We start from the raw sequence: 19,219 nt of genomic DNA on the forward strand, positions 1-19,219 counted from the left end.
CTGTTGGCCCAGTGGAGCTAGTGAAAGAATTTACCCCAAACAGTTCTTCCTGTATTTTCATTCAGTCTTCTTCACACCAAATATGTATTGGCCACGGTTCCAACACTGTAAACCTGTTCCGCCTCACCTTCCATCTGATTTTGATGTCCTCAGCTTATCTTAGGACTTCCAGGCCCCCCGGTCCCCTGTGTGCCCCCCTTTATATTTTTAATCATCATCCTTATTTCTGCAGGGGCAACGTGTGAGTAGCATGGCGCAGGACTCAGCAAGATCACCTTTTACTCCCAGTCTTCCCAGTGGCCTGGGCATTACCTTCTGTGTTGCTTGTTTTCCCCCACCCACCCAGTGCTTGTGCCTAGCTGGAGCACTGCACCAGGCACCGACTCTCCATCGCCGGGCACAGGCTTCATGAACACGACCCACAGGACTCATCTGGATGCTCAGCCTTGGTGGACGCCACCTTTCAGGAGCAGCACACCACCCTCCCTAAGCCTCCTCGCTGCGTTGGGAGAAGGGGCACGGAGGTTACAGGGCAGGTCCTCTGGGGTGGGGGGGCTGAGTGATGTACCAAACGAAAACAAATTTGGCAGTGCTAACTTCCAAATATTACGAAGCGCTACCATTTCCAGGGAGGCTACGCACAGGGACTTTGAGCTGAGACACACGCTTTGCAGGAGGGTGGGCATTCAGGGAGGTCCTCTCCGTGCCCAGCCTGCCAGCGTCGATGGCAACGCTTGGCCGGCCGGAGAATTCACCCCACGTCGCAGACCTGCAGCTGACATCCAGAAAAGCCACACCGTGACGACAGCCGGGCTTAAACCCTCCCCTCCGCACGCATGAAGTCCGCTGCTTCCCAAATCTCGAGATGTCGGCTCGGGCCCCACGGGTTGCGTCGTGGAGGGCAAAAAATAAACAGCCGAGCACCACAGGCTGCCGCCGGGCACCCCGCATTCCCATGAGAAACTTGCAAAGTCGGATAAATGCGTCACAGCAGCCTGCAAACCGGAGGCCCCGGGGGTTTAAAAATACTGCCTGCCGCAGATTTCCCAGGCCATATATAGTTCACACATCTCACGGTAGCAGGAAGGAGCTGCAGAGACAGGCAGGGACGCAGAGAAGGAAGAAAGCAACGGGGGAGGCAGCTGCCAGCGGGCAATAAAAACAGGTTAAAAATAGTCTGCGCCGCAACAGCTCCCTCCTAGCAGGGGGGCGCGGGGGCCGCTGGTACTCCCTGCCCTCGCTGGCCCCTCTCTCGGCTGTCTGGTTTCTGCCAGGAAGAAGAGGCAGGAAGGAAGCCTTCGGTTCCCGTAGGCAGAAGGAGAGAAAATGACAGCCCTGCTTGTTTCGATGCCGGGCAGGCTCACCCAGGCTCGCACAGACATCTGGCCGGCACTGCGGGACGCCCATCCCTGAGGGGTGGGCTGGGGACACGGGGGGAGGGCACGGCGTTGGATGGCCGCACTCGCCACCCCCCAGCAGTGACAGGCGTAACCCCGAGGGATGTGATGCCACACTGCCCCGAGACGTGATGCCATGCTGCTCGAAGGGAAACGCAGCCTGCACTTAGATAAGGGCTTTAAAACAAGTTCTTGTCTTCCTCTCCCCTTCGTGTACGTGTTGAGTCCCAACCCGGAGGCAAAGCCGAGCTGTCCGACCTTACTAATAAAGAAATTAAATAAAGAAAAGTTTAAATAAAGAAAAAGCAAAACCCGCTGCTTCTGCCCACGGCCTCTTCCCTCCCGCAGCCCAGCCTCCCCAAAGCCATTGCAAAGGGAAAGCACCCACATGCCAAATGGGGTTATCTCTCTACAAGGGTCTTCTCCATCAATGTCTCCTAGCCTGGTCCCTTGCAGGGGAAGTGAGATTATGCAAATATGTGGCCCTGGCCTCCCAACATCTCCTTGCTTGTTGGGATTTCCAGCAGCCAGGTGAGCACCACCTCACCTGTAGCTTGGGTGCTTGGGTGAAAAGAAAGAGGTGTTGGTACGTCTCCAAAGGCCACACAATTCATGGCGGGGCCAGTTTTAATTTGTTCGTTAGAATGCTGGGATTTTTTTTTTTTTCTTTTATTCTTGGCCACTTGCATCCTACAGGCCTGGCTTCCCCGGCCACAAACAACTTCTGTCAGCTCCTGACTGCCAACATGAGGCACTGAAAGGGGTCCAAGCCAAAAGTCCAGATTCCAAACATCCCTGAACTTTGGAGAAGTTCAAATCAGAGCACACATCTTTATCGAGAAGAGGAAGGCTGTAACATGATCCCAGGCCTGGGCAATAGAGGTAACACTCCAGTGTGGTCTGAAGGTGACTTCCAGAATATGTGGTGTGGAACAGAGCAGAGGAGGAGAGGAAAAAGCATGAAGGCATTTTTCATATGTTAAAAAAAAAAAAAAAAAAAGAGCTCTAGGGGGGCACTGTGTGTCTGCTGCCTGTGGGAGGGTGAGAAAGGTTGCTGACAGAGTAAAGGGGTTAAGAGAGGTGGATGAACTCTGAATGGAACAAGGAGTGATACCAAAGAGCCCTGTAGGCTGTCAGAGAGGTGTCAAAAGTCACGAAGGAGCAGAAAGACCAAAGAAGTGGGAGAAGTCCATCAAAGCACATCTGGATATCTACGAGGTCTTGAGACTGACAGCTGCATTCAGGCTCACACATGTCCCTGCTGTGCTCTCTGCCTGCCTTTCACAGGGACCAAGATCCTCCTAATGCCTCAGCTCCGGTTCTGTTTGCAGGGGAAGGATGCCCTTGGCTAGAAGGGCAGCGCTGGGCACTGGCTCGGCCATGTCGGGGGCAGTGAGCAGCATCACTCCTATGTGCCACCAGCAGCACCTATCCCAGTGTTTCCAGCTGGAGGGACAGCACGGGCTTTTTCCTCTGGAGCAGAAGCAGCTGCACCCTGCTCCTCCAGCCCTTCGTTGGCTTGCATCTCAGTTCATCACTTAGGCTTGCAAGAATTGAAGCCAGGCACTAACAACATCAGGCTGCACAAGCAGAGATGCTTTTTTCACTCCATGTCAGAATATGGGCTCCGATTCCCGTTCCCAGACCAGGCTCCTTGGATGGCCCACAGAGAGGCAGCAAACAGCCTAACTGGGTTTGCCTAATGCTATATTAATGTGCTGGGTGTGCTTGGACACACTAGTCTCTGTACGCCCCAGGAACAAGCTTTAGCCTGAATTTAGAGGACACCAGGCTGCAGGACTGGGGGACCTCAAACACATTACACAGGGTTAAGGTTTAAAGTCAGAGCTGTGCACAGATTAAGGTGATAGTGGCTCAGGCCATGCTTGCAGGAAGGTGGGATGACAACCCTAAGCATGACCATGCATTTGGTGTGCATCATGCAAGTGTGACCACGTGTGCACCATGCCCCTCTTATGGGGGTACGGGAACTCCTGGAGATATCTAACCTCCTTTCGGCCAGCTGTCAGTGACTAGTCAGATGGCTTTCCTGCCGTGCCACAACACCGGCCACAAGGAGTAAAGGATAGCTTCCTGGCTCTCACTTCCTCAGTTAACGAATACCACCACTAATTAACTGACAGTAACACGGAGCTATTCTTGGCCGTAGGTGGAACTTAATGAGGTCATACTGGTTGCGGGTAATGTAATTTATTACCCTGTGAGGCACTTTGGGATACAGTGTGAGAAGACCACTCGGAAAGTGCCAAAGCAATAACCCAAGTCAGGATTTTCTCCGGTAAGGTAATATGTTCCATACTCGCTGTGCCTCTGAGAAATAGAGCATCGAAGTTGCACTGGCTCTAGTGCAATGCTGTAAAGATTTCCAAATACATCGATGGAAACAGAGGACTACTGTGCTCAAAAGGTGGGTCCCTCTTTGGAGCAAAAGAAGTGCAAGGCATTTATTTTTTTTTTCTTCAAGCAACTCTGAAGACAAAAAGTCCCACCCTGTGGAAAGGCACTCGGCTGCCAAAGAGAGGTATCATGCTTGGGGCAGGCGGGCGGCTCTCCCCACGCAGCAGCGGGGTCACGCTGTCCAGCCCGTGTTGAGACTTGAGCTGTACTCTAGGTGAACTCTACCAAATTAGCTGTACATGCTGCTGCATTCCCTCCTTTCTCAGAGGATCAAAGTGGCTGGATCCAGTCCCAGCTTTCTGCAGATAAGCAGGTCACAGGACTAGTTAGCACCTCTTTGCTGCTTGTAATACACCGTGTTACAGATTCCTCTGGATTTCCTAGTTTGTTCCTATATGCACTGGATACTGGTGGCCACATTTTTTCCCTTTAGTCCTCTGAGCTAATCCAGTGACCTGGGATACTTCCACATACTCTTCACACCAGTACAGACTCTCTGGCAGCGTTACATCTGATTACAAACTATGACCGCTCTCCTTGCCCAAACGCTCTTTATGATTCCCTCGTTTTATATAAAAACCTCGTTCTGTCCTTCGAGAGGCTTCTCCCACCAGCTCAGCAGCATGAGGGCAGGTGCAGCAGCAGCTCAGCAGCCTGGCTTGGACTAAACCCTTTCTGAATGGTGGAGGGAGAAAGACAAAGCTATCTGGTTTGGTAAGCCATGAGGCATCCCTAATGCCTAAGCAAAATGCATGTGAAGAATAGAGGGGAGGGGGAAGACAGCAATAATTGGAAATCCATTTCACTTGTATAAAAGTGTTAATTAGTTGTTTATCTGCAGGCACACTGCGGGCTTCACAAAGGCACACACAAGTTACAGCAATTAATTACTAGCAGGGTCTGGGAGACTGTCGCCGTAATTAAAATTTGTGATCAAGCAGCAGCGAGGGGTGATTCAAAAGCAAACAGCAGAACGTGCACGTATATATTCTTCTTTAAAAAGATAACATGGTTTGGTGTCACAGGACTGGGTGATAAATTAACTCTAATTTTAACCATTGCTGTTGTTTAAGCAACAGATACAGTTCTAATACGCAAGTGATAGCTTTAACGTGAGTCATTTTTTTACCTATGCAGTTTGTCTGTCAGTAGAAGCAGACACATGTTGAAACTATGCAAGAATTTATGTCAAATCCAACAAATAGTTTTGAATGAAAAAATACAGACAGAATCGAAAAAAATACATGTTTTCAGAAATTTTATTTAATTCTGGAATGACAGCTTGTGACCTAATATTCCTATTTTAATTGACAAATAAAAAGAAATCCCTGAGTCCAAAGTACTCTGTTGATTTGAAGATAAATATTTTTCCCAGTTCTCACACCCAGCTATAGCAGCACATGCTCCCAGTATCCATCCTACCCAGAACATAGAAAGTTTTTAAGGACTAAATGAGGGAGAAATTTTAATAGAGGCATCTTATCAGCAAAGAAAAAGACATGACAATCCCTTGGATAAAACATTTAAATGTTTTATTTCATTTGTGAAAAATAAATTGAGTATAGTAATAGAATAGCACTGAATTAAACTTGCACAACACCAGTAGGACGGGAAGCATCCTGAAAATTTTGGCTTGAGATCCTTCTTTACAACATTTTTTTTAAAATATCTGATATCTGGAGCAGTGAAGACCATTCTCAAAATAAAAGTGACCTTCATAATTATTTTCGTAGGCTATTTTTGGGAAGGTTGATTGAATGAAAATTATTTCCAATTAGTGTATTTTAAAAGTGACACGTGTCTTTTCTTGTTGTGAACTGTTCCATTCACAAAGATATTTATCATTAAAAATTACTGATAACCTCTTTTCCAAAATATTTTTGGTGAGGAGATTGTTTAAGACAAGCTGTGAGTATTGTTCAGCCTATATCTGAGCCGTGTTCATCACAGTGACTGTGGCATTTTTGCTCTGCTGGGTGGCTGAAAAACACCTGCAAAGGAAGTTCTGGGGGCACTGCTTCCAACTGTTCAGTAAAACTCCCATTTCCACATTCTGCAAGTCACAAAAGATCTACTTTTTTCAGGAATATTGCAGTCAAGGAGCCAACATGAAGGTTTGCTGAAATGTTTCCCCAGAGGAAACAGAAAAAATTAGCAGAATAAAGTTCAAACTGACACAAATATTTAGTATTTAGTATGGCTGCATTCAGAGGTGAAGAAAATGTTTCCCTGGGTCTTAGGGCTCCCCGAAGGGAAATGAGCTTCCAGCAGGGAGGATGCCCACAGCCGTCGTGCAAGCGCTTCACAGCAATGAAATACGGGATCGTACAGCAGCCGCTTACTGTAGAAGGTCTTCCCTTTTCATATGTGGCAAGTCACAAATTCAAAGCAAAAAATTGCATGAAACAGAGCTGTAACTTTATACCTAAATGTGTAATTCAATTATAAACTGAGTGCCTTGGCCATCGGCCACAAGAGAAGAAACGTCCAATCAATCTGTGTAAAAAAAAAGTTCATATTTCAAAGATGAAAAGTTAAAATCCAAGACCAGCCCTTAATTACCACGCAATGACCACAAAAAAAAAAAAAAAACCAACACCCGCAAACCCCCAAATTCAATTATATGAAATATTGCTTGATAGTACTTTAGCCTTCTAGTTTGGACACTAAAACATTCCTGATGTACAAATGGCAAAGGGTGAGACCAACCTTTTTTCCTCTGGCGACAAACTCAGTTTTGCATCTTTTCTTGAGCAGACACTTTTTCCTTTCAGAATAGTATCTACCTAACACACACCTTATAACAGAGCTGCTAGGAGCTAAGTTATGAGAGAACAGGAAATTGCAAAAAAAAGGGGGAAAAAATGAAAAAAAAAAAAAAGAAAAAGAAATTGAAAAGAAATTGAATAAAAAAGAAAATTGAAACTAAAAAAAGTAAATAAATCTTAGATCATGGAAAATGAGCTTTGTGAGAAAGTAAGGATTTATTTTTCACCTTTCTGCACATGATTATATTTTTTTCCTTTTTATACCACAATGTTCACAAGAGAATTTCAAATATCAGCAATGAATAACTAACACCCCAGTGTAAAAAAAAAATAAATCCAAAATACTTGTGAAGTCAAAGATTTTGGGGGGGATTTACAGTTGCACCTTAGAATAACTTTAAAAAACAATAAAATGCTTACCATTTGTAGAGTCACAATCCACACCAGGGAAGGTACAAAACTTTAAGCCATGAATTGAGGCTGAGGAAAAAGTCATTACTAAATTAGCAGAGCCGAACTTCAGTCAGCCAAGTAGAAAACTCCCCTTTCTACCAGTTAATTTAGACAGCCAGTCCTCTCCAGCTCGACAGCCATCTGCACCTCTTTAAGTTGTCATATTGGGTTCGATTGAAATGTTCACATAGTAAAAAAAAAAATAATTCCAGAACTTTGAGACGGCAAGAATCTAACTGACAAGCTTCCTAAAATTCAAACCTATTAACCAAAAAAACGCAGCCAGACAAAGAAGCCAATATACAGCCATTTTATTGGGATGGTTTTATTGTGAATTGTGAATTGCACAGTAAGTAGTTTACGAAGGTCAGCCAGCTACGTTATCCGAGACAATTACAAATCTCACCCCAACAATTTTATTATGTGACTCTTTTGTAGCATTATTTGGAATGACCCTCCAAATGGCCGAAAAGCAGTGAATATTTTTCATCTTGAATCATCGTTCAAGCATTGCCGTCATCTTCCTAATGTCACCGCACCGACCTGTCAGAGCCCTGCAAGGGAACACTTCTGCACAGCCGTTTATCAGGGTGCCTTGCACCGGGATGTTGCAACCACCAGCAGCCTTGAAATGCTTTCTTGAGTCTTTGTATGCGTGCTGTGCCACTTTCACATTCGGAGCGCTCTCTGACAGGGATCTTGCTCCTCCGCTTATGAAAACATTCAGTAATTTCACTCTTAGCAAAACAATAAAAAAAAAAAAAACAGAATACATATTCTCACAAAGGAGAAACACAACAGCACCTAGGAAGGCATATATAACATCTGCCAACGTACTCGGTCAAAAATCCTAACTAAGATACACAATTTACACAAAACCATTTCGATATCTATTATATCTATTATCATTATATCTATTATATCTATTACATGTAATTAGATCTATTAGATATATTAGAACTACTATCATTATATATATTTAGATATGTCCAGACAACCTGTAAATTGATTACAAATTTTCATTAAAATATAAAGTATATTCATGATCAAGTGTCCAAATGAACGGGGTTTTTTTGGGGAAAAAAAAAAATAATCCTGTAAGTGTCTGCATATCTGCCTCCCCTAAAGAACCGTAGTTTAAAGGCAGGTAAGTTAAAATGAGTATTTTTCTGCACAGCAGAAATTCAGGTTGATACTACTGTATTAGATTTCCTGTATGAAAATACAGGATATGAAAAGCAGTGGTACCTCAGAAGACAATTCGTAATACTGAAAAATGTCTGGGAATTTCAATGGTACGTAGCTGCAGGTCTTAGCTTTAAAAAAATTTAAGGATTTATGATCCACTTGCAAAGAAACAGTAAAATTGTGGGTGTAAAAAAGCACTTCATAAAATCCTCGCATAAATTTTTACATATAACTAAAGAATGTGGAGTCAGCAAAGCAAAAAGGAGAAATGTTAAAATCTTTTTAGTTCTCATTCTAGCGTGTCTTTTTTTTTTTTTTTTTTCCCACTTGAACTGCTGCGTATGGGAAGTTCCCCTCTTCTTAAAGGTGGCACAAAGGGATGACATTGTGTCACTGAAGATGCCTGGAGAGGTTGTGGAGTCTCCATCCTTGGAGACAGTCAAAAGCCATATGGACATGGTCCTGGGCAATGTGCCCCAGCCGATCCTGCTTTGAGCAAGGGAGTTGAACCAGATGAGCTCCAGAGGTTCCTTCCAACCTCAGCCATTCTGTGATTCTGTGATTCCGTGATCTTCGTTGACAAGAATAATGTGTGATGTTGCAAGAACATGTCTACTAATCACATACTACTGAATATTGTGTATGTGCCATACAACAGTAAGGAATTGAAGTATTTTTAAGAAGAAGAAAAAACAGGTAACTGTAATAGTTTAAATCAGATTTGATTACATAATTCTGATTTCCTAGAAAGTGTCTTTCAGCTGAATGCCTTAGTGCATTTTAAGTGCTGTAAGATTAAAAAAAAACCTTCCCTTGCCTGGGTTCCCTAATTTTTTATTTGATGATGAAGAGACAAAACAAAGGGGGATAGCTTACAGTTCTAAACGTTGCATTTCATTGATAGGTCATCATGGCATTCATGATGATTTCGCATGTAACTTGCAACAAAACTGCCATTGCCTACCCCTACCCTGCACTGTGTTTTTCATGAGAAAGAAGAACTCCACAACACAAAGTATAAACTTGTATTTAGAAAGTTTCTGTCTGAACCATCAGCGGGCCCTTCTTTTCCCTGTCTGAGTTCTCTTGGCTGGCTAATCTGTGTCACATAAAATCACAAATCGCAGCGTTTGTTTTTCAGTGCATGCTATATTTTATGCTGTCTCGGGAAAGCTCACCCACAGTTGGCTCCCCTAGTCCCATTTTATTCTTTGTACTGGTGGATGGGCTAAAACAGGGAGAAGTGGTTGGACTTTGAACGCATGGTCATTTTTCATATATTTACTGTGCACTGTATATACTCCATCCCTCTGTTTCTCCCTTACCCAACTCCTAGCCAGGATGAACTCTCCACCAGCCCCACAATGGCTCCCCTGAGATTGAATGCAACTGCAACCACTTGCCTTCACATCACTGGTTGAGCAGGAGTGCAGTCACTCCCGGTTGTTAAATTGTGCCTAAACGAAAAGGATTTGCTGATATAAATTTGAGCTGCAAAAAAAAAAGTTACTTCTGGGCTAAGAAATGTTGGGTAGTTGTAAACAAAAGATAATCTTGCCCTACCTCTTGGAGGCTGTAATATTTTTCCCAGTTCCCCCTCCATAGTGCCCCATAGTTTGTAACCGCACTTGGCAAAAGCTTATCTTCCACAGTCTGAATGTGGAAGGGTTTTGTCTATCTATCGTGTTCATTATTACGTGATTTGACAGTAGACACCACAGACTGCAAGTATGATGTGAAATGAGGAATGTGTGAAGATTTACTGCTTACTGTCTAAACGCAGCTTGGAAATATACTTCTGCAGGAATAAACTTGCTTTTCGACTTAAAAAGTATAGAGTACACATTGCTTCAGAATACCAAGGAAAATCCACATAGCAGGAAATCCCCATGTTGACACGCTCAGGTTGGTGCTGCAGTTCTGACCTAATCGGGAAAGGAAATGGCTTACAAGACCACAAACTGAGGTCAGCAGCCTCCGCGAAGCAGCAGTCAGGGGTGTTCAAGGCTTGAGCTCGACTCTCATGGTGGCGTTCGGTCACATCTATAGCACCTTCTCAGCCTCCCGGCTTGTTAGAAATAATAGAGCCAGGCATCACATTAAGAAGAAAAAGGTTACAGTGAAAGTCAAGAAAGGCTGGTTTCATCCTTCCTGCTGAACTACTGATGACAAAACTGCTTTATTCCCTTAGGGGTTTCCACAGGTCCTCCAATATCATTACTCCTGGCCAAAAGATCATGCACTGTCATTCATCTTTGCAGATCTCTCACACTTTGCCTTCTACAACTATTCCAGGATGGAAAATGCTGTCACTTTCTGATTACTGCCATGCACTGCCAGGAGGGCTTGTGGGGCAAAAGACAGAAGCTGCAGGTGGGTAGTATTTCATACATGGCTGATTTGGAGAAACTGGGAGGTGATAAGAAGCAGCCACCTTGGACATGCCTCCAACTAGTGGGGTCCAATCATAACCTCCCCTGGCACAACCTGAGGCCGTTTCCTCTTGTCCTATCACTTGTTACTTGGGAGAAGAGACCGACCCCCACCTTGCTACAACCTCCTTTCAGGTAGTTGTAGACAGTGATAAGGTGTCCCCTCAGCCTCCTCTTCTCCAGGCTAAACAACCCCAGATCCCTCAGCCGTTCCTCATAAGACTTGTACTCCAGACCCCTCACCAGCTTTGCTGCCCTTCTCTGGACACGCTCCAACACCTCAGTGTCTTTCTTGTAGTGAGGGGCCCAAAACTGAACACAGTATTTGAAGTGGGGCCCCACAAGTGCTGAGTACAGGGGGATGATCACTTCCCTAGTCCTGCGGGCCACACTATTCCTGATAGAGGCCAGAATGCTATTGGCCTCCTTGGCCACCTGGGCACACTGCTGGCTCATATTCAGCCAACTATGGGCCAACACCCCCAGGTCCTTTTCTGCCGGGCAGCTTTCGAGCCACTCTGCCCCAAGCCTGTAGTGCTGCATGGGGTTGTTGTGGCCCAAGTGCAGGACCCAGCACTTGGCCTTGTTGAACCTCATACCATTGGCCTCGGCCCATCGATCCAGCCTCTCCAGATCCCAGGACTCTCCCCAGAACTTATTCATGAGTTGTCTTTAGAGTCTGCCCAGATGAAAAGTACGGTGGCATTAAACTGTATACACAATTTTTTTTTTTTTTTTTAAACAAACGAAGCCTCCAAGCCTGGCAGGCAGGGGCAGGGATGGGATTAGGCAAACATCCTATACAGACGGTTCCTCTTTCTGTCTGTCAGCTTGTAAGTGCTTTCTCTTCTGGAACTATACGGTACTAACTGAGCCGGAAACAGCTATTTAAAAAGTGATTATAGTGTGACATTTTTGTTTGACCTAACATCAAGCCATTGTCAGCTTAAATGTCAGCAAAGCTATTTACTATAGGGGCAGACAGGCCCTAGCATGCTTAAATCTGCCCAGCGTCTTAAAACTGCTTGCTGTCTCTGCTCGGTGCACATGAATGACACCGAAGCCAAGATGTAAAGTATAGCGCTCCGTAAGCTGTGATGATTGACTAATATGCTGGGTGGCACAATGCATTCAGCGAGAGGCTCACAGGGAGGAAGACAAAATAATGGATAATTAAAGTCAATCTCAGGTTGGAAAGCAGAGGCCTGTGCAAAAGTTTCCCTGGGATTAGCAAGAGCATGCCAATACCTGGGGTGTTTCGTCCAGGGATGTGAGGAGCTGAAATATTTGAGAAAAATAGCAAGTAGAATTTTTTATTTTTTTTTTTTATAAGCACAGGAGCTGCATCGGTGTCATGCGAGAGGAGGAAGGGAGGAAGCAGCAGCCCCCAGCTGTGGCCACAGGTCCTGCCATCAGCAGCCTCCCCGTAGCCCCTGTGGCAGAGCATGGTGGATGGTGGCCTCAGGGCTGTGTCGTGTGTGTGTGTGTGTGTGTGTGTGTGTGTGTCCCCGGGGCTGGCAGAGCACAAATCAGGCTGCCCGGCTGCAGCTGCCATGCAGGGTGACAGAGGGGAAGGGAGGCTTCAGAGCCATGTCACCAGCCGGCAAAATAATAGCTGAGCGGTGGGGGAGCATGAGGCTAATGCAGCTAATTACGTGTATTTCTCCCTGCGTGAGAACCGACAGGAATGAAGCGGACTCAGATCCTGCAAGGATGCACAGGCACGTACAGCTATAAAGTGATATACAGAGTTCTATAGTATCATGAGCTCTCCCTGGAAGACAATGAACTGGTTTGCAACGGATGGAGATAAGTACGCTTATAGGTCCTTAATGGGACTAGCGGCATATATTTGGACAGCGTTCCAGTCTGACCTTCTTCTCAGAGCCTAAAATAACAAACAAATCAGTGTGCCTTTATTTTGAGAAAACGTTGCTCACAGTAATAAGGGTGGGTGGGGGCACTCAAAAGGAAGCACAGCTGTGATAAAACTTCCATTTTGTTCTTTCTTGCATGTCAGAAAAAAAAATTTACATTATAATTCAGAGTGCCATTCAGGGTTTATTTTTCTTTACATTGTTACATGCCCAATCACATCTGATTTTGGAAGCTAAGCAGGGTCAGTGTTGGCTGGCATTTGGGAGACTGCTGAAAATGCAGTAGACTGAGGAGGATCTGTGTGCTCGTTATATGAACACGCAGTGCTTAAAAGTACAACTGGGGAGGGGGGGAAATGACAAGAATATTCACAGCTTTTCCATATTTTAAAATATAGCTTTTCTCCATATAAAGCAACTGAAATAACACCACGACCGAAAATAACATAATGAATCTTTAATGAGCATTTTTTCAAATAACAAAAAAAAAAAGAGACTGCTTGTGAATAATGGTTAATACTTTCCGAACAGCACAGAAAAACCCTTTGAGCAAACTGATCATCATGTCATTAGAGATAGGAAATAAATTCTTTAATTTCTGCCTGCTTGCTATTTACTTTACTATGTGTTGACAGTGGCAGGGGACTGTAAAAATCTTTTCAAAACTCATTTAAGTACAGTAAGTGAAAACAGTATAAACTTTTTAACAGAAAAGATATGAGAGGTAGCCAGAGGATTTTTTTTTATGTGGCATTTACTGTTGTTCTTGGTGTTTTCAGTCACAAAGGGCTTAATTATATCATATAAAGGTTCCTGCCTTCTTGCCTTACCTTAGAAAACTCCAGAAGATCCAGGCTGATATGTTATGATTTTGCTTGGAGGCTCCCAAGCAAGAGTTAAAACAAAAGTTTCCTTCATTAAAAATGCTCATTTGTCATTCAAGTTAAAACAAATATAATTTAAAAAAAATAACAAAGGTAACTAGAACTCCCTTCCTCTCTTGCTTTCTTATCAAACGTTATCAGTGGGTATCACTCAGATCCCGAGTGGGCCTTGCAGTCCAGGGTGAAGCTTTTTGTGTTTTGTTGTCGCCCTCAGAAAAAAGTTAAAGAGACAAAACCAACAGAGAATGCGTTACAGAGAAAACAGACCTCTGAGTATCTTTCTTACACCTTCAAACCAGAACTAAATATGATACGGGGAAGCAAGGCAAGCTTCACATGCTATAAGCCTCTCCCAGGTAGTGCCTGAGGTGCCCTTGTTCAGTTTTGCAGCCCTTCTTTGTTGTACAAAATTGTGAGGGATTTCTAAATCCTGATTTGGATGCATCCCCCAGCAGCAGAGAGAAACTGACAATTACTGAAGCAAGGCAAGTTGTTTTCAGTTTAGCAGTTTTTTTCTAAGCCAGGCTTGTGGTTTCATTTAAAGTTTGAATGCTTCCATTCTCTGAGAAGCCCAGTGGCTTTTCAATAGAAGAAGATCAAATGATGTTAATCGGGCAGTGTGACCTAATCCTCTAATTCAGCTGCCTTTTTACATTAGAAATGTTCTGCTCATGTAAGTGTAAGATTGATTTGCTCTTAAATTGACTTTTTTTGTTGTTGCTAAATGTGCTATTCTAAAGTTCTACCCCTGGCTCTGCAGACCTGTTACACAAATAAGGGAAGATCACTTTTTCTTCATTTTTTCCTTCATTTTGTAGGTTTAGATAGGCTAATCCTAAGGGTTCTGATAGAAAATCTCTTGTTAATCACAGAAAGCTCAAGATGTTATGCAACAGCAGCGAGAAGAAGATTTTTCTTTTTGGTAGTGATCGCGTAGGTTCCCTACACTGAATGGGGCTACTCTGGTTAGCTATTGCCGACTATAGGAAGACTACGATAAGTGTAATTTCTCCTCAGCCTTCAGATATACCTTCCATTGATGTCCACACGTTTCACCAAAGACTGAAACAAGCTCCTCGCTTTCCCCTTTCATTTTCGTTCCCTCACTTTTTCTGATGTGGTGGCTCTGTTACATCACCTCCTGCGACAGGGGCTGCTGCACCACGGCTGGGGAAGGGCAGCTGGAGCAGTGCTCCTCTGCCATGTCCCCTCTCCCACCATGAGCAAGCAATGTGCCCTTGTTGCCAAAAAGGCCAATGGAATCCTGGGCTGCATAGGGAAGAGTGTGGCCAGTAGGTCAAAGGAGGTCATTCTCCCCCTCTGCTCGGCACTGGTGAGGCCACAACTGGAATACTGTGCCCAGTTTTGGGCTCCCCAGTTCAAGAGGGACAGGGAACTGCTGGAGCGAGTCCGGAGAAGGGCAACTAAAATGATTAAGGGCTTGGAGCATCTCCCTTATGAGGAAAGGCTGAGAGAGCTGGGACTCTTTAGCCTGGAGAAGAGAAGGCTGAGGGGAGACCTTATTATGGCGTACAAGTATCTAAAGGGTGGGTTGAAGGAGGATGGAGCCAGGCTCTTTTCAATGGTTCCCAGTGACAGGACGAGGGGCAATGGGCACAAGTTAGAACACAGGAAGTTCCGTTCAAATACACGGAAAAACTTCTTTACGGTGAGGGTGACAGAGCACTGGCACAGGCTGCCCAGGGAGATTGTGGAGTCCCCTTCTCTGGAGCTTTTCAAGACCCGCCTGGATGCAGTCCTGAGTAACGTGCTCTGGGCAATCCTGCTTTAGCAGGGGAGTTGGACTAGATGATCTCTAGAGGTCCCTTCCAACTCTGAAACTCTGTGATTCCATGATTCTGTGATTCCACACTCTGCATCTGCGGGTACATCGCAGACTGCAGCCACACTTGATGTGCAGGATCACAGGAGAGAAAATAGCCGGCCACGTTGCTATGTAAACAACTGATGGCTTATGAGGTGTCATCTGAAATGGCCTCATGCTGACACGAGGAAGGGGGCAGCTGGGTGACCCCTCAAACACAACCTATCGGATGTAGCAGGTTTTCTGACACTGTAACACCAGAAGAGCTCCTGAACTCTACAAGCACCAGCAGACTGACCACCAGCACTGGTTGTGTGTACCGACCTTCACAGCAGCATCCCCTAACGAAGGCCATACAAGGTGATCCTAACCAATTTATAGGCCACGTGTATTTAACTGTGTTAACCAGTTCACAGGCACACATTTGGAACTAAAACTCCACAAAGCCTGGCCACAGCCATCGCTCCCACAGACAGCACACAGGTGCCTGCATTCCTGCACAAACCCAAAGGCCGGACCCTCCTGGAACACTCAGCTCTGTGGTCAAATGAATGCTAAAGGCCGCCACAAATTAAGTGTTGTTCACATAGCTCTAGGCTGGATTTGGCCAATATTTACAGAAAGTTACCAGCCCATATTTAACATTATCAATGTTAACCTGCTTCCTAGAGGAAGTCTCAGGAGAAGATGTCCAGCCCTTGGCACAGACATCAGCGCGTGGTGCCTTTCACTTGCTTTGACAGCCTGCGTAGTGCAGCACGGGGCTCCATGGGCACAAGGACACACAGCCCGGCCCCTGCGAGGTGTGTGGCAGAGGGGACAGCCACATGGCACACGTGTACCTGTCACCGCAGTGGTTTGATCTTTTCTGTACCATTACTGAGGATTCTTGCAACAGATTTTCGCTGGCTACTTCTATGTCATTGCTAAGATGGCCTCAGGTAAAGAAAGATATAATACAGTCTGGAGAAATAAAATGACCATTTACAGTGTCTGGCAGGTGCCCTTCAATCTTTTTGCTCTTAAGGAAGGCATCAGGGCTGTTATTCCTGCCCGTTGGGTCTGTGACAGGCAATCGTTTTGCTATATCCAGTGAACTACACAACCTTTTTTTCTTTTTTTTTTTCCTGCCAGATGGTAACAAATGAATCCAATCAATTAATTACTTTTCCTGAAGATATTTTACCAACACAAGTTTTGCAGTGTCCATGTTGGCAGAACACACAAGAGTTTTCAAAATCCCATGTGTTATTGTTGGTGTTATGTTACTTAAACCACAAGCTAATTAAGATCCACCTTATGAGTAGTTAATGGGTCTGTCCCCAGTCATCTGGCATCTGTGGAGATTATTTTCATATTACTGCGTCAAGTGTGTAAAACATCCCCTTTTTCCCAGTGCTATTTTCTTAAAGAAATTGAAGCATAATTTCAGCCTGGCATTGGATAGCAGCAAATGTGGTCTAAGCAGAAATTTGTGGGCAGAGAGCGCCATCTCCAGCTACCAAATAATAATTACTTTGTGTCCTAGTTTGAGTGACTCAAGACTAATTTCTCTTCTAATGGGTGGGAAGACTGCACTTTTAGAAGACTATAGTATCTGAATTTGTGAAAATATTTACTTTATAGCCAGCTATGGTGTATGGGTTTCAAGGTCCGTGTTTTTCGAGCTCACCAGGTGCAGGGATGAGGAGGAGCAAGTCCTGGGCGCTTGACCCAAGCTGGCCAACAGCATTATTTCATACCATAAATGTCACATTCAGTATAAATGAGAAAGTTTGCTGCCAAGTTCTCTCTCTCCCTTGATGGTGGCGATCCAGAGAACTTCGCAAGAAGTGCCGGACCCCTGAGGCCTTCCCTTCCTCCCGAAGCCGTAGCGCTCGCAGTGTCCCACATTTGCTGTCCGCTGTTGGGAGTGCACAGCTTCCCACTTGCATCGTTGGCTGAGTGTAATCCTTGCATAATCTGTATTGGTATCAGGATCAGTATTGGTTCTTTAGCGCTAGTAATCTTAATTATCTAATCTTATTCTATTAAATCTGTTCATAATTCAACCCTTAGGTTTCCTTGTTTTTTCCCGATTCCCCATCCAGGGTAGGGAGGGGTCATTAGGTGATAGAATGATTGTCTAAATGACAATAAATTGTTATGGGTTTCTCAAACCATAACACTCTACAGTAGTGAAACAACTAATTTGGTATTTCTCCTTCGGAATTGCCATCTGTTCCAGCAAAAGATGGGGGAAAAAAAAAGCCCTGAGACTGATGAAAGATTGAGCCTTAAGCCTTAACGCTGTCTTAATATCCCGTAGGGAGACTTTTCAAATCCTTGCTAAAGTTTCTGAACTAAATAAAAAAGCTGCTTAAAATTGCAAGGACCTGAGCATCCCAATTTTTTGTGTGTTTTCGGGCCACTTCTTAGTCAAGAATAAAATCACATCAGATTTAAACAGAGCTAACATTTGTACTATATTATGGTCCTCCAGCCTACAGAGAGTCTATGCATCTAATACTACATATGATGCATTTGAGAAGTACTTGGAAAAGCTCATAAATGATACCTCTAGTAACATCCCAGAATGACTGGCTAGAAAACTAGTGTAAATAAGCAATATGCAAAAATAGCAAACAAAGTGCATGCAGAAGAATTACATACATACAAATATTACAAAAATTACACTACATAATATTACATAAATACATTTAAATACATAAATAAAAATATTATAAATATTACAAAAAATCATAAAACCAAATACAGAATAATTACAATGGTTGTATTAAGTACAAGTGTATTTCATTTACATTTTATCCCACATAAAGGGTACATATGTTAGTGTACACTTTTAAAGAAATCTGTGCTGAAAAAAGCAAACCAAGATGGTATTTATAGCTGATGCCTGAGAAATTGTTCTCCGCCACGATGTTAAATCGTATTGTTGCCATTCTGTTACCTAGCAGCTTTCTGTTCTTCCTAACACCATGGGAAACCTCAGGTCTCTAAAGCATTCACAGCTCCAAAGGGTTCCAATGAAGCAGAGATATTAAGTGTATTAGAAAATCAACCTGTGAACGTTGGTATGCTGCTTTTGATAGTTTTCTCTAAACTAAATGGACAGCCAAGGTTAGGGTCTGCGAGCCCAGCCTCATTATTGTTATAGAAGAGTTTATTGTATAAACATGTCTTAAGGACACCAATGACAAAGATGGCGCACACTAAAATTTAAAATCATGCCTCCTCGTGTGTGTACGAGACTTAGTCATATTAAAGAATTGTTAAAGAATTTGCAAAAGCAAATGGATTACTGGATGTAAAGGGCTATGAGGAATACTAAACATGTACATCGAATAGAAAGATTCATGAAGGGGTAAAAGACAAACATCTGTTATCAGCTAACCTTAAAAATAGCATTCCTCAACTAGATACAGCATCTTATTTAAAATGCAAATTATTAAATTACTCTGTGTTATTTTTATGATTGTTCAGAAGGTATTTGACAACTCTTCAGAAAATTAGAAAGATTCAGTCTGCAGCCACAGAGACTGCAAGACACAGAAAGAAAGTTGATGAGGCTCTAATAGAAAGAGACCTGTAAAGGACAAGAAGGCAATCAAGAGCAGCTGGCATGGATTTATGAAGGACAAATCACACTTGGCCAACCCGATTGCATCCTATGATAAAACGGTTGGCTACACAGACAAGGAGGAAGCAGTGGACAGAATATATCTTGACTTCAGTACAGCTTTTGAAGTAACTTCCCACAGGACTTTCACTTCCAAACTGAGGAAATATGGCATGAACAAGCTGGCTGTTAGACCCACTGAAAACTGCCTAGGCTGACAGGCTCAGGGGGTGGCAACTGGCGGCTTGGCAATCTGCCTGAAGGCCCATAACAAGTTGAGTACGCTAGGGGTTGATACTAGGGCTCATATAGTTCATCTTCATACTAGGGCTCATATAGTTCATTGTCTTCATCAAAA

Source organism: Vanellus vanellus, assembly GCF_965231255.1.
Source record: "Vanellus vanellus genome assembly, chromosome: 3".
In the NCBI taxonomy this organism is placed as follows: domain Eukaryota; kingdom Metazoa; phylum Chordata; class Aves; order Charadriiformes; family Charadriidae; genus Vanellus; species Vanellus vanellus.